Raw genomic sequence first — 14,464 nt, 5'->3', positions numbered from 1 at the left:
GCAATCGCAGTAGCTAATTTATGCACGAGCAGTCTGCGTTTCTCTGACCACTCCCCTGTCACCTCCCCCGAAACGCTGACATCCTGTCACTCACTCTGCGATGGGTTCCTCTGTGCATTCGTAATCGCAGTGAGATCACTGCGCACGTACAGTATGGCTCAAGGCCCCCATACATCAGAGATTGATTGCAGCAATCGTGCAATTTGCAATCGATTGTGTATAAAAATCTTTCCCTTTTTCAATCGATTGTGGCAAGTCTGCAATCTGTAATCGATTGAAAAAGGGAAAGCTGGCTGACAGGGTACAATGGCAAGGGCAAGCTGGCTGACAGGGTACAATGGCAAGCTGGCTGACAGGGTACAATGGTACAATTGTTAATGCCTTAAGATACACAGCAGATATCTGGCCAGGTATTGCAGACATCCCTGAGGTAATGCAGCGGCATGTCCTCATTACTTGCTGTAGAAGCCATTCACAAGGCACCAGCACGGTCACACGTGTACACATTCAGGTGATAAGGAATGGACTTTGGAATTTACTTGCTAAGCATTCCCTTTTTGCAAGCTGGCTCTTTTGCCACTGACAGGAATCCTTAAATAAATAATCACATGTGAAATTTGACTTTACATAATGGTAATCAGTGTAAATGTCTGTGATTATACTGAAACAGCACTGTCGTTATAGTAATGAGTTCCTCTACTTTGCATTCTGTGTTTCCATTTCACATTTAGACCTAACTATACTATAAGATCTACATTGGTTCATTGGCTTCAAACCTTAACAACCTACTTAACTTAAACTACAAATAAAGACACAGACACCATAGCTTGGCTAAAAAGGTCACAGCTTTTATTTAATGATTAAATTAATTAACCTAACCAGGGTGCAAATAGACGCTGCAATCTAAGTTCTAGCTTTCACCTCGCTCACATACTCGGGGGACGACTAACACTCCCCCCTCTAGGCGCACTAACGATATGAGGGTCCCACTTCCTTCCTGGGCCAATCCGAGGCGCTTCCGTACAAAAGCGCCCGGGTCCCCTTGCACGGAGCAGGACAAATTCACAAAGGACATCGAGGGCAAGTGCCCCCACAAAGTTATCTTGCGCCACATAAAGCCACTGAGCTGCAACTTACTCTTGCCAGTCTGCGACTTCCCTATGGGAAAAATCAAGGTTAATGTGACACAACAGAACAAAAGGGTGGGATGGTGGGTTGTCAGAATCTTGCAAAAGAGGCTGATTAATGCAAAACAGGCCAATATATACTGGCTATCTAGCCACTCCCACCAGTCCTATCATTGACCCCTGTAACCAGCTGACTCAATCTCCCAACTACCCTAAGTTACCCAGCAACAAGGCTGTCATCAAAACAGCCAATCGGCAAAAAAACAGTATTCTTACATATGCTTAAACCTATTCAGCTTTTGTCTATTATTACCATGCCACTCCATTCACTGTTAGAGTGTCAGTTTCCAATGACCATAGAGGTCAACTTTTAAAAAATTTCTCCTGTTGATTCCCGTGTCCGAGATGTGTGGGTATCACTGGGGGCATGATGCTGTAATTGTGTCATGCTATTCAAAGCCACGGTTTGTGGCATTGCTCTCTGGAGGGTGAGGCCATGTGATTAGTGTGAATCACATCATCAAACCCCAGGCTGCTCCCTTATCTTAGGAAGTAGTGGCATGCGGGAGTCTGGGAGAGCTCCTCAAAATTTGTGACTTTCCCTTTGATGTGTGAGCTCAACTGCTAGGTGCAGACCACCGCCGTGACCCTAGGTGTCGAACTGCAGGGCGGCTGTAAGTTTCTATACAATGAGGTGCTGCCACAAGTAAGGGGATGTAGTCAGCATCTCGGCGTGCGGAATACAGATGGGCGAAATACCGGCGCCGAAATCCTGACAGCTTCGTGATCCTGGCACCAGAATCCCAACCAACGGTATCCCGAAGGTAAGTATCGGGCATTAAGGGGAGGGTTAGACACTAGGGGGGAGGGTTAGGTTCAGAGTGCGGGGAGTGGGAGGTTAGGTTTACCCACTAGGGGGGAGGTTAGGTTTAGACATCGGGGAGGGAGTGTTAGGTTTAGTGTGTGGGGAGGGGGAGGTTAGGTTTAGGCACTAGGGGGGAGGTAAAGGTTAGGGGTGAGGGTTAGTCTTACTTCTTTCCTTATGGGTGTCAGGATGCCGCTGTCGGTATTCTGACCAGGGGCATACCGACCACCTGGATCTCATCCCCAGCCCCATGTAAGAGTGCAGATCCTCCCTCTAGGAGAACTATGATCGCGGTGTGCTGCCCAGACACTGCCTGTTCAGCTGTCAGCGCTTCCACATTAGTGGAAGTGAAAGCCACCTAACACCAAAGTGCTGATAGCTGAACAGGCAGTGGCCGGGTAGATCCAATCGTGGGTGGCCTATGGGTATTACAGAGACGGAGAAAAAATTGGTCCATCAGGAAGGGGTTTCTGGGTACTCAGAAACCCCCCTGCTTGCGCCACTGTACAGTTCTATGGAACCCTTGTATGGTGTTTGAAAAATGACAGTTAGGAGCTACATGGTTAGAGCACCATTTAAAATGAGTAACAAGTGAGAATATCACTCGTTGATAAATCTGCGCTTATGTTCCATGAATTGACACTGGAAATGCTATAGATTAAAGGGGTTTATACTTTTCCCCTTTTTGAGCTGCTGGTGGCTGTTTTTTTTATTTTTATAGAGACTTATGGGTGATGTTTTCTGACATGTCTACGGTATGTGTGCTTTACAATGCCTGCGGTTAGAGACGTTTTTTAATTCTTGCCTTAGTCATGTATCTGCAATGCACGTAGTTAATGTCAGGTGTATGATTTATGTGAACACTAAAAATGTATACAAAATATTGACTTACATGTGTATGGTATGTCCGATTACTCTAAAAAATTGTAAATGTACAATAGATTTAGTGGCATTTAAAAAAAAATCTAGTACAGTACATAGCACAGTACAGGTCAGATAAGTGCAATGAGATGTATTAAAAGGGTATTGATTAGTAGGGATTGCAGCATAGGGATACACATGAATCAGACGCCCAGGTCTTGATTGTAACCCCTCAGGCCACGTCTTAGATATACGGTATAAAATAATTAAATGCATTCTTCAGGTAATTACAAACTATGGACCTCATTCAGACCCGCTCGCCAGATGCGATCGCTCGCATCCAGCGTATGCAAATTTGTCAAAGTGACGCCATGGGAAGCGATCGCTCACCAAGGCATAAGCACACCCACTTTGGCTGTGCAAGCGATCGCTCTGTGTATGCAGACACCCATTAGCATATGTAGAGACGCCCACTAGTGCACATCATCTCCAGGAAGTGTATTAAAACATTGGTACATCGAAGAACATCGGTAGTGGTCGCAGCGCTTGTGGTTGCCTTACCCTACCGCAAGCACTGCGAGGACTTCAGTGTAAAAAACAGGCATGTGACGTGTACTAAAACGCTGCCTGTTAATTATGCACGCCTTAAAAACGGCGTTGAAACACTCGGGCACGCCTGCGTTCACACCTCCACTCCCCCGTTATTAGTGTCCTGCCCCTGTTACCACCCACAAACGGCCTCTCCTGTCACTCATTACACTGGGCTGTCTTTGCTTGGCGAGTGAGCGGGCTGTGATCGCACAGAGTAGTTCGTGCACGTGCAGAACGAAGCATGCGCGTTCGCAAAACCATCGGGCCGCTTGCGAGCGCACAGCGCTCGCGAGCGGCTCTGAATGAGGTCCTATGGCTGGTTCTATTATGCTGCTTATCCTTTGCTGGAGGTTATGTGACCCTAAACACACCCTCACTTCCAACATCAGCACAGACACAAATAAGTAGGGAAGAACCTACCTGTCCCCTGTTCAATACAGCCATCTTTGGCTTAAGGGAACGTGGCTTATCCACAAGTGCCTCCCTGTGCAGCACTGAATCACTTCCTGCCTTCTGACTACTGCTGAACGGTGTTTTACAAACCGCAGGAATCAGGGGTTGGAACAGTGGGCCTGATACAGCAAGGAACGTAATATAGCGTATGCACGCAGTTCAATGCAATAGTATACTAATCCATAGCGATCGCAGTGCCACCACAGCACTACATAAGGACTCCCACTTTACTTTACACGCACATCCGTAATGGCTAGCAAGACTGCAAAAAACATCGGTACAATTGAGTACCATCGGACCCATACTTTCTTAGTTCAGCGCAGAGCTATGAGACCTCAGGCTGCGTATGGTATCGCAATGGATCATTTATGCACGCCCATGCAGCGGCGTTGAAATGCACTGTCACGCCTGCGTTCGGCCAACCACCCCCCCCGTCACCACCCACAAACGGCACTTCCTGTCAATCACTCTGCGATGTGCCTGTCTGCGATGTGCCTGTGTCCCGATCGCAATGACTGGTTCGCACACGTGCACTGTGATGCGTGCGCAGAATGCAACAATTACATGCCTATAAGCAACTGCGTTCCTTGCTTAATCAGGCCCAATGTCCTGAATGGGATTTTTGATTTTCTTGAACAACCCTGGGCAATGTTGTTTTTATGTTGTATGAATTGTATTTATCTATATAATGGAAAGCATTCTGTGTCTAAATGTAATTATAAATGTTATTTTGCTCAGCTTTCTGTAAACTATTGTGTCTGCAAGTGGCTGGTAGAAGTGCTCTCACCAATCTCTCATCGCTGCTCCCCAGTCATGTGAAGTAAGTGAACTGATTCGTTTAATTCCTGTTTTACAGAACAATCACTGGTTTGAGCTTGTCCTGAAGGAGTAACATAAATGACACCGGCAAGTGCGGGTGAAACGGAGCCCGGCTGCAGTATGTACAGTCCAGTCACTTTCTTCTTTTCCTCTGCCGTAGATTCCTCTCATCAGAAATGCTATGTAATGTCTTATATGTTAGTTTGTTGTCTGTTAGACTAAAGACCAATGGCCTAAAACAGAGGTGGGCAACCTGTCTTCATGTGGTTGCGATAATAGCACCAAAGCTTCATCTCCCCGTCTACCTTGTGGCAGGTTAATGATTATTCTCTTTACTACGGGAATTCTTAAACATCCTGGGCCGCATTCAGAGTTGCACGCTATCGCAGTTGCGACTGCAACTTCTTGCGTAGTTGCAGCGACGGTAATATGCGAATGGTAGTTTCAACCTTCCCCTAGTGTACTAGTGATCACCGTAGAGTTCGAGCACTGAGACGCCCACTTTCAATGCCCGTGGACGGTACAGCTCCTCCAGTGGTTCAGTACTATCCACAATCGGCGCACCATGGCATGCATTAGCGCGTGCATAATCATCGACACTTGCATCTGCCTGTGGCAGGCGCAGGGTCTCCTTCTGAACTCTGTATAAACATGGCCTCTTCGGCAGCGTCTCTGCGACAGAGAACACATCCACGTTCACTGACACCCCCATAGCGCGTCCCTGAGATGGGCTTTTTTTGCACACACTTCATGCCAGCTCCAAGTCACCACACAGGAACGCCCAGAGCTTTGCCTCGCTGTTCCTGATGTCAGCGATCCGCTACGTAACAGCACATTTGTGCATACACAAAGGGTAGCGCATGCACGCAAGGGTTTGCAGTATTTTTCATGCATGCGCAGTAGCAAATAATAATCGCTCGAATTCGCCAATATCGGCATTGCGTTAAGTTTGCGTTCACCTCAGAATGAGGCCCTATGTAAGAGTAGGCAACTGTGATATAAAACAGGTTTAGACTTAATTACAGCATGTTCTGCCAATCACACATTCTTAAAGATATGGCAATGGACAGTAAGTAACCTCTAGATAGAGTTGTTAGCAATTTCAACGTGAAGACAATAGTTGTAGAACATTTCCGTTTTTCGGCAGGTTGGCATGTTAGGAGGGAGGTGCTTCTCTACCTGACAACTTAGTAGCTTTGATGTGTGCTTCATGCAAAATGGGTGGTGCCATTGATGTCACAGTAGCTCAAATGACTGCATTCTCAGCTTTTTCACCAGATAACATCAGGTCATAGTGATGAACATTTGGGAGGAGCTACAGCTCTCTATAATGTAGGGGGGAGGTAATGATTTTTTTATGTATTGAACCTTCATAGCCCATATGTGAAAATTTAAATTTTGAGGCTTAGGGTGTTATTTAGAGAGGCATGAAAATCCCGGTGCGACCACCATCTCAAACTCATCGCTTTGTGTGCGCAGTGCAGCTTTGGCGCATGTGCAGTAGCCATTAATCGCTCCACTGCATCTGACATCAACCTCAGAATCAGGTTGTTTGTGATCTGCTGTACAATTCAGTTCCATTGTTATTGATGTAGTGCTCGGTCTAGCAGTAACTTTTGTACCATTTGGTCATTTGCATACAGATGTGTATAAGAAAATGTCTTAAGGGTGGACATACGCTGTGATTTTCTGTCCCTCAATATATCAGTCAGGTAGTAGTTCCTCTGACCTAAAACCCTTAACAGCTTCCATATCAGGAGCGTAGAAGTAACCTGCGGCTTGTCACGGGAGTGCTCTAATTATTCTAAGGCTGTTTAACACACTGTACCCATGGAACCACTATTGGGATATATGGCCTGATTCAGAGGTTGCAAAGCCGTTCCCTGGTGTACATCCGTGAGTATGAAGGACTGAGACGCCCACTATGGGATTAATACAGCGCTATGACAGGTGCAGGTTTTCCATCTGCGCATGGACGGACCATCTCTGCGTGTGCGCAAAGCCTTCTCCCTGTCACCGCCCTGCACTTTTCCAAAATAATTCTATTACTGTGCATCGCAAGAGCGCCTTAAAGCACTCTGTGTAACACATGTGACGTAGAAGTTTTTAGGGATTTTCACGCACGCATAAGAGCAATAAGTTGCACAACTCCATGAACATCTGCTTTGAATCAGGACCATGATATCCAATTGATTGATGAGGAAGTCCTGTTTAGCCAGAATTAGGGCCTGTTTTTGTATCGATCTTGCTAAATATTATTGGCAGTGATCTGAGAATGGGGAAGCCTATTTATCAAGCATCGAGGTGGCACAAGTACCATCTCAAGATGAATTTAACAGATTTTTAGTTGCAGGTCGCTCTATAATGGATAGGGCTATTGCCGTGCCTCTGAGATAAGACATATTGGGGAATTCAATTCAGGGCGATGATGAATAGCCGCGGGAGGGAGCTCCCACAGCTATTCAGTTCAATGCGCTGTGTGCCTTGTCGGGAAGCAGGTAAGTCAGAGAATGCCAGTTCTCGCGACTTAACCTGTGTGTTAAGACGCAGTAACCAGTATTCTTCAACTAAAGTGCCGGGCGCACGGCTGTTAGCGCCGCACTAAGCTGGCAAACAGCTGCACGCCCGGCACTTTTGTCGGACCTCTCCTCACATCCCCAGGGAGGGTGCGAGAGGAAATCCTTCAGCCGCCCAAACAGCGCGGTATATTGAATAGCTGCGGGAGCTCCTTCCCGCGGCTATTCTACATCACACTGAATTGAATTCCCCCCATTGAGGTCTATGTATCAAGCAGTGAAAAGCATGGAGAAGTGGACCAGTGGAGACGTTGCCCATAGCAACCAATCAGCTCCTACCTATTATTTTATAGACTGTACTTGATAAATGCTACTTCAAAGCTGATTGGTTGCTATGGGGAACTTCTCCACTGGTTCACTTTTCCTCGCTTTTCACTGCTTGATAGATAAACCCCATAATTTCCTATGGAGAAAAAAAACTGGTAGATATAGCATATATTCTATCTGCTGCTATAAATGTTTAATCCTTGATTTGATTTTGGTTGTATTAGCAGTGAGCATTTTGTAACCTCAGAGAACAGGGTAATCCAGAGGGATAAGTACTGTAATACCCCTTTTACACCTAAATTCCGGGTCTGACCCGGAGTTGGAACAGGGTTCCAATCCGGATCAGATTCGGAATTTAACAGGCGCCGACCCAGGACATTCCCGAGTCAGTGCCATTCACACCGGAGTCGGGTCTGCATAGAGCCGGCTTTTCCGGCGTTGAAGTGGACGCTTGGAGATGACGCCATCTCCGAGCGCCACTGAAGCCGGATCAATCGGCCGGCATGCGGCGCGGTCCAGGTCATCGTGACCCGGAGTGCGCTGTTCACACTGCAGGGTTTAACGGGTTACTCCCGTGTTAAACCCTGCAAGTTACCTGGGTTGGATTGCCGAGTCACTACCCGGCGAACCAACCCCCTCCGGGCTAACCCTGCAATAACCCGGGTTTTAGCTCCGGTGTAAAAAGGGGTATAACTCTTGTCACTATGGGTAGCGTTTGATGTGGCAGCTGAGAGATATTGTTGCTAAATCTTGTCCAAGTCATTGTTATCTAGCAGAGACATAAGATGCCACTTACTGCTGCGATAATGTTCTTTTGAATAACTCTACCCCATAGAGATCGTTTTCAAACAGCACCTAGGCATGATAAAGATTACAGCCAGCCAACTAATTATCTGGTTTCAGACACCGCAGGGTGTTTACATAGTAATTGAGTTTGCTCTTGAAACAATTGTATTGCATCTTTACAAAGAGATAAAATCCCTTTACAGCATTAATAGAATACAGGCTGACTTGTTTGTATATAACCATGTAGTGGGTAATAGGGCTTGAATGTGGTGAATCCTGTGTTGTCTGATTCATATTTTCATGCTACAGTATATGCTAGTAAAGAGTATACAATGTTGAGCACTGCTCCATTATTAAGGGTTAAAGGTTAACTCCACACTGTAAATGCATATATATATATATATATTTATCCCTATCCACCTTTGCAGTGCAGCAGCCGCTCCATATCTGTATGCTTAGGCTTGGTGGTCCTCATCATCATTAATCAATGTGCCCTTGCACCACCATATGCTGATAGGTATATACCCGCTCATCTACACTTCTGCCCTCCTCTGCATCTCATTAGTAACCTACTGTTTGTACTTATTTTCTCTTAACCTAATTTGTGTTACTCTGGTTACAAATTGAAAATTCTAATTGGATGTTTATGTCCAGGCGATTAAATTTTTGGATGCTAGTGCTAATAGTATCTAAGTAATCTTGTGGCGCCCTGAGTGTTGGTTTATTTAGATATTCTGTCTCTTTTGTGTGTTCGTTATTATTTGAGGTTTTTCATTCATTAACAAACTAATGTCAATAAATATATTCTGAGAAACTAGATTGTCTGTGTAGTAGGACTTGACTTGAGTGTAGCAATTGCTCATTTGCAGTAGATCCTTGGTTATAGGCCTAAATGGCCTGATTCACAGGTGGAAGCTAATTCAGCAGCGTCTGCAGGAAATATGTTACTTGTGCAAAGTTTTTTCTCTTTGACTTCTCGGTAATTAAAAGCTAGATTTAGGTTTAGGCGTCCCGGTGGGAGTTAATGTTAGGCCTCGGCCAGGGGGGAGGTTAGGGTTAGGCTTCGGGCAGAGGGGGGTAGGTTCAGGCTTGGGGGGGGTTAGGGTTAGGCACTAAGGGGGGAGGGTTAGGGTTAGGCACTAAGGGGGGAGGGTTAGGGTTAGGCACTAAGGGGGGAGGGTTAGGTTTAGGCACTTACAGGGAGGGTTAGGGTCAAGGGGTAAATAGGACAGGGGAACATCACTTACCGTTCCCCTGTCGGGATTTGAAGCATTGAGATGCCGCTGTCAATGTACTGACAGACGGCATACCGTCCATTGGTACTTCATACCGATTCCTCCTAGACAACATATAGGATTGGGCCCCCCTTTCCCTCTAAACTGGTCAAAAAGAGCACTTAACAACTGATTACTGTAATCCAGGCCCCTGCCAAAGATCAGTGTCCAGGAAAACCCTTTTTGACCCTCTATTACAGTGGTGTCAAACTCGGGCCTTTCAGCTTTTGTGGGACTACATGTCCCAGCATGCCCTGCCACAGTTTAAGCATGCCCTAATAGCAAAACTGTGGCACAGCATGCTGGGATGTGTAGTTCCACTGCAGCTGGAGGGCCCAAGTTTGATACCACTGCTCTATGACATCATTGTGTCACTCCTGAGGTTAGGAATCGGTAGGAACAGGCGCGAGAGGCTGAAGAGGAGACTTGAGAGGCGTGGATGAAACTGGGTGGCTTGAGCCAGGACTTCCTCATGTATGATGTGAAGAGTTATATGAACTGTAGAGGATGATGGGTTCAAAGGCGAGGATGGTAAAGTAAATGTCTTTATTGAATAGCAGGTTGGAATGGGAACAGGATATATGAAGAGATAGGAAGTTGGTTGGTTAGGATGCGCATCGTGGTGGAGTGGGGTAAGGGGATGTGTGGTTGGGAACATCTGGGGTGGGGGGAGGAGGGACGGGGGCTGGTGCTGCAACGTGCAAGTAGGGAACCTGGTCCTACTATAGGTTGGCTATATATGAAATGGTTGACGTGTGCTCCTGGGTAATGTGTAGGGAGGGGGAGGAGGGGATGGGGAGAGGGAAATGGTGGGGGGAGGATTGGGCAGTCGGTGTGTATTGTGGTGGATGTTTTGTGGTGGGTTGTGCATGACAACAGAATCCTGGGTGAGTGGGTATAGGTGATATATTTATTACATTTGTGTTTAATTGTGTGGACACAAGTTCCTTCCTTTTTCTGGAGACACAGTGCTCCTCGCGAATTCGTTGTCTCTGGATAGTTCGTGGGGGCGTGTGCTGCCCGATGGTGGTGATCTGGTGCAATCCACAGTATGGGGGTTGGGTGGACTCTTTGAGGGGGCTCCTTACCATGCTGTCCTTACTACTGCATGTACCCCTGCTGGACCTATGGTCTATAGTCTTGTGAACTGGGATGCTCTATTGTTGGTGGTTGGGGGGTGTCCCCAATGGCGATGTCCCGCACTGTTACGGTGAGGTAGTTGGTACCTACCGATAGGTGCTCGTCTTCTGTGGCAGGGAGCGGCTTCCTCAAAGTCCAGTTGGGGCCAGATGTTCTGTTGGGCTGACGTGGGCTGTCCACGTGCCCGTGGGTGCAGGGCAGGGGTGACCCGCTGGCTGTATGTACCAGTAGGTGCTCAACTTCTGTGGCAGGGAGCGGCTTCTTCTAAGTCCATTTGGGGCCAGATGTTCTGTTGGGCTGACGTGGGTGCAGGGCAGGGGTGACCCACTGGCTGTATGCATTCGCACTGTGTAGGTGCCATGGCGGTAGCTGCGGCGTCATGGGTGCCGGCTGTGTGTGGCGAACTCGACCCAGCACTGGTTGGGGACTTGCCCATGCTGATGCTGGCACGGCTACGTGGGTTGCACGCTGATGAGGGTGCAGCCGTGTGTGAGAGGTGCCAGTGTCCGTGGAGGTGTGCCGCTGTTGCTGCTTGCGATGTGAGTGACCCGGAAGTAATTCTGGGTGCCGCTGGTGAGGTGCGCGAGCAGGCGGGTGATGTGTGGAACAAAGTTCAAGAGTTCAGTGGTAAGTATTCTTTGGTGCAGGTGTGGAATTCTCCGATGCGTTGCAGCCCTTTGGCCTTTCTCAAGGAGTTACTGAGCTGTTCTGAGGGTTGGCTATTTAACAGCAGAGTCCTGGACTGTGGATTGGTCAGCTGTCGTCTTTGGGCCAATCAGAGGTGTGTGGGAGTGTTGAGTTTGGCAGTGTGGATTGGTGTGGGTGGCAGATGTCTAATCAGGTGGTGTGGATGTGTGGGCATGTGCGGGGCTGCTTGAGGACTGTGGATTCAATCATAAGTGTAGGTGTGGGTGACTATTCTCGAATCGGGAAGTGTGGATATGTGTGTGTGGAGCTGATGGGGGCCATGGATGGTGTAACGTGTGTAGGGGCGTGTCTGAACGATAACATGGGTTGGCATGCAGTGGTATGTGTCGGAGTAAGGAGAAGCCGATGGGGGCCATGGGTGGTGTCACGTTTGTGGGGGCGTGTCTGAGCGGTGACGTAGGTTGGCATGTCGTGGTGTGTGTCGGGGTAAGGGGAAGTGTTGGTGTGCTTGGTTGCGGGGCTGTGGGTTACGACGGGTATGTGGAGATTGTGATAGTGCCATGAATCGGGTGGCTTTGATGGCGGGTATGTGCCAGGTGGGCGGAGTGGTCGGTGGGCGGCGGTGTCGCTAGGGCGACTGGCATGGTGTGAGTTGATATGTATGTGGGCGTGGGGTTTTATTGTGGTGGTTGCTTTAGGTGTGTGACGTGTTTAAGGAGACGTGGTGGCGGGTTTGTCCGTGCTGTTGGGGGTTCGTATGTGTGCCCTATCGGTGTCTATGTGGAGTATGCTGCCAGGTGGTATCTGTCGTTTGTGATGGAATATGGGCATGCTTGTTTCGTCTGTTATGTGGGTCTAGTTGTATTGTGTCTGTAGTGGTGGTGTACAATTGGGGTTCAGGTGGTGTCTGTGGTTGTGACTGATCGTGTGTTTGCGTGGTGTGCTGAGCTGTGATGGTTAAATAGTCTGTATGGTGGCTGTTCTGGGGTGCTTGGGATCATTGGTGTAGTGTCTGGGTTTGGTTGTGGTATCTTAATGTGTGGAGTGGTGTTGCCAGGGTTGTGGGAGGTTATGTGGTGCCCTGGGGGTAGTGGTGTTAGTGGTGGTGGTTAGTCACGGGGTGTGCTGATTGTGAGTGAGTGGTGTGTTTGGTGATGGTGTGTCTGGTGGTGTGGTTGGTGATGGCGGCTGGTGGTGTTGGTGATGGTGGGTGGCAGGTGTTGTGTTCCTCTGGATCGATGTGTTGTTGATGATAACAAGTGGAGGGTTTGTGGTGTGTTTATTTGGAGATGACTGACTGGATTTCATTATCAATGTTAAGGCCGTGTGGTGTGAAAGTGCGCAATGTGAACATCCACTTAAGTTCTTCTTTGTTGAGTAGTTTGATAATGTCGCCTCCTCTCCAGCTTTTTTTTATGGTTTTGATGCCTGTGAATTTTAAATCTTTTGGGTTGCTCTGGTGTTTATCCTGGAAGTGTATTGGGACGTTGTGGTTGTCGGATTTGTTTGAAATGTTCCTGAGGTGTTCTGCAACTCTGTTTTTCAGTGGCCTAATTGTCCTGCCTACATATTGTCGGTTGCATGTGCATTGTAGTTCATGTGGCTGGTGTTGCAGAAGATGTGTTCTTGGATAGTGTATTCTTTGCCTGTGTTAGTTGAAGTGAAGGTGATGGTTGGTTGGTGCTTCTGTACCCTAGAGTTCGGCAAGTGCTGCAGGTGCCGCAGTGTTAGAATCCCTTGTTCACAGATTGGTTACTTAATGTCATTTGCTTGAGGGTGGGCGGAGGGATGTGGAGTGAGACTAGTTTGTTTTTATGTCTGGTGCCTTTCTGTAGATTATTTTGGGTCGTGATGGTAGTGTTTCTGCAAGTATGTCGTCTTTTAGGAGTATGTTCCAATGTTTGTGTATGATTTGTTTGATTCGTGTTGCGCTGGTGTTGTACTGTGTGATGAAGGGGATTGTATCTGTCATGTGGTCATCTTTGTTTATTTTGTATGTGAGTAGTGGTTTTCTGTCCTCATTCCCTATCTTTTGTAGTGTGTTCTGCAACGAGTCTGTGTCATATTTTTTCTCTGTGAATTGTTGTTTCAGTATTTCCCCTTGTTCGTAGTAGTCTGCAAGTTTTGTGCAGTTCCGTCTTATGCTTTGAAGTGACCTAGTGGTATGTTGCGGAGCCAGTTGGGGTGGTGACCACTGTCAGACAAGATGAAGCTCTTGACGTCAACTTGCTTGTGGTATGTTTATGTTTGGATCTGTTGTTATTCGATGAAGATATGTAGGTCGAGGAAGTTGACGTCTGATTGGCTGTATTGAGATGTGAATTTGAGATTTCTGTCATTGTTGTTGATGTATGTTAGAAAGTCTTTGAGGGTGTCTAAGAGTCCTTGCCAGATGTAGAAAATGTTGTCTATGTACCTTGTCCATAGTACTAGATGTGCTTCCCAGTTATGTCCCGACCAGATGTGTGAGTATTCCCATCTGCTCATGAAGAGGGTGGCATAACTGGGGGCAAATCTAGTCCCCATCACTGTCCCAGTCTTCTGTCTGTAGTAGTCACCGTCGAATCAGAATAATTGTGTGTTAGTATGTAGTTTATACTTGTCAGGATGAATTGGGTCTGTCGGGGGTCTAGTGTGTGGTCTTTGTTTAGGAAGTGTTGTATGCTTTCAAGTCCCTGTGCGTGGTCGATGATGGTGTATAGTGATGTGACGTCGCTGGTTACCAGCCAGTGGTCATCACCCCAAGTGACTCCTTCCAGTGTTTTGAGTATGTGTGTAGTGTCTTGTAAGTATGATTGTTGTTTTTTGATGTATGGTTGTAGTATGTGGTCTATGTACTGTGAAAGATTAGCTGTCATGAAGTTGATGCCGGATATGATGGGTCTGCCGGGGGGGTTGGTGGTGTCTTTGTGTATTTTGGGGAATGATGGGGTGTGGGTTGTGTATGAAATCGTGTTCTTGTTTTCTCAGAATGCCGTCTCTGAGGCCTGTTTGGAGTATGTTGTTGAGTCTGTTGTGAAATATATGGGTTGGGTCCTGTTTCAGTGTCTCGTATGT

General features: G+C 47.2%; 1 protein-coding gene across 1 annotated transcript in view; it reads left to right on the top strand.

Annotated features, from left to right (window-relative positions):
• The first annotated feature begins 4,752 nt into the window (after positions 1 to 4,752).
• GHR (growth hormone receptor) overlaps positions 4,753 to 14,464 on the top strand; it is a 342,139-nt gene continuing 332,427 nt past the window's right edge. The window contains exon 1 of the mRNA XM_088469447.1: positions 4,753 to 4,834. The gene's annotated coding sequence lies outside the window, so the exon portion shown is untranslated. The remainder of the gene's footprint in view (positions 4,835 to 14,464) is intronic.

Source organism: Taudactylus pleione, unplaced genomic scaffold, assembly GCF_031769625.1.
Source record: "Taudactylus pleione unplaced genomic scaffold, aTauple2 ptg000092l, whole genome shotgun sequence".
In the NCBI taxonomy this organism is placed as follows: Eukaryota; Metazoa; Chordata; class Amphibia; order Anura; family Myobatrachidae; genus Taudactylus; species Taudactylus pleione.
Note: the sequence above shows the minus strand (reverse complement) of the source record. Positions and strands in the feature narration are given on the sequence as shown.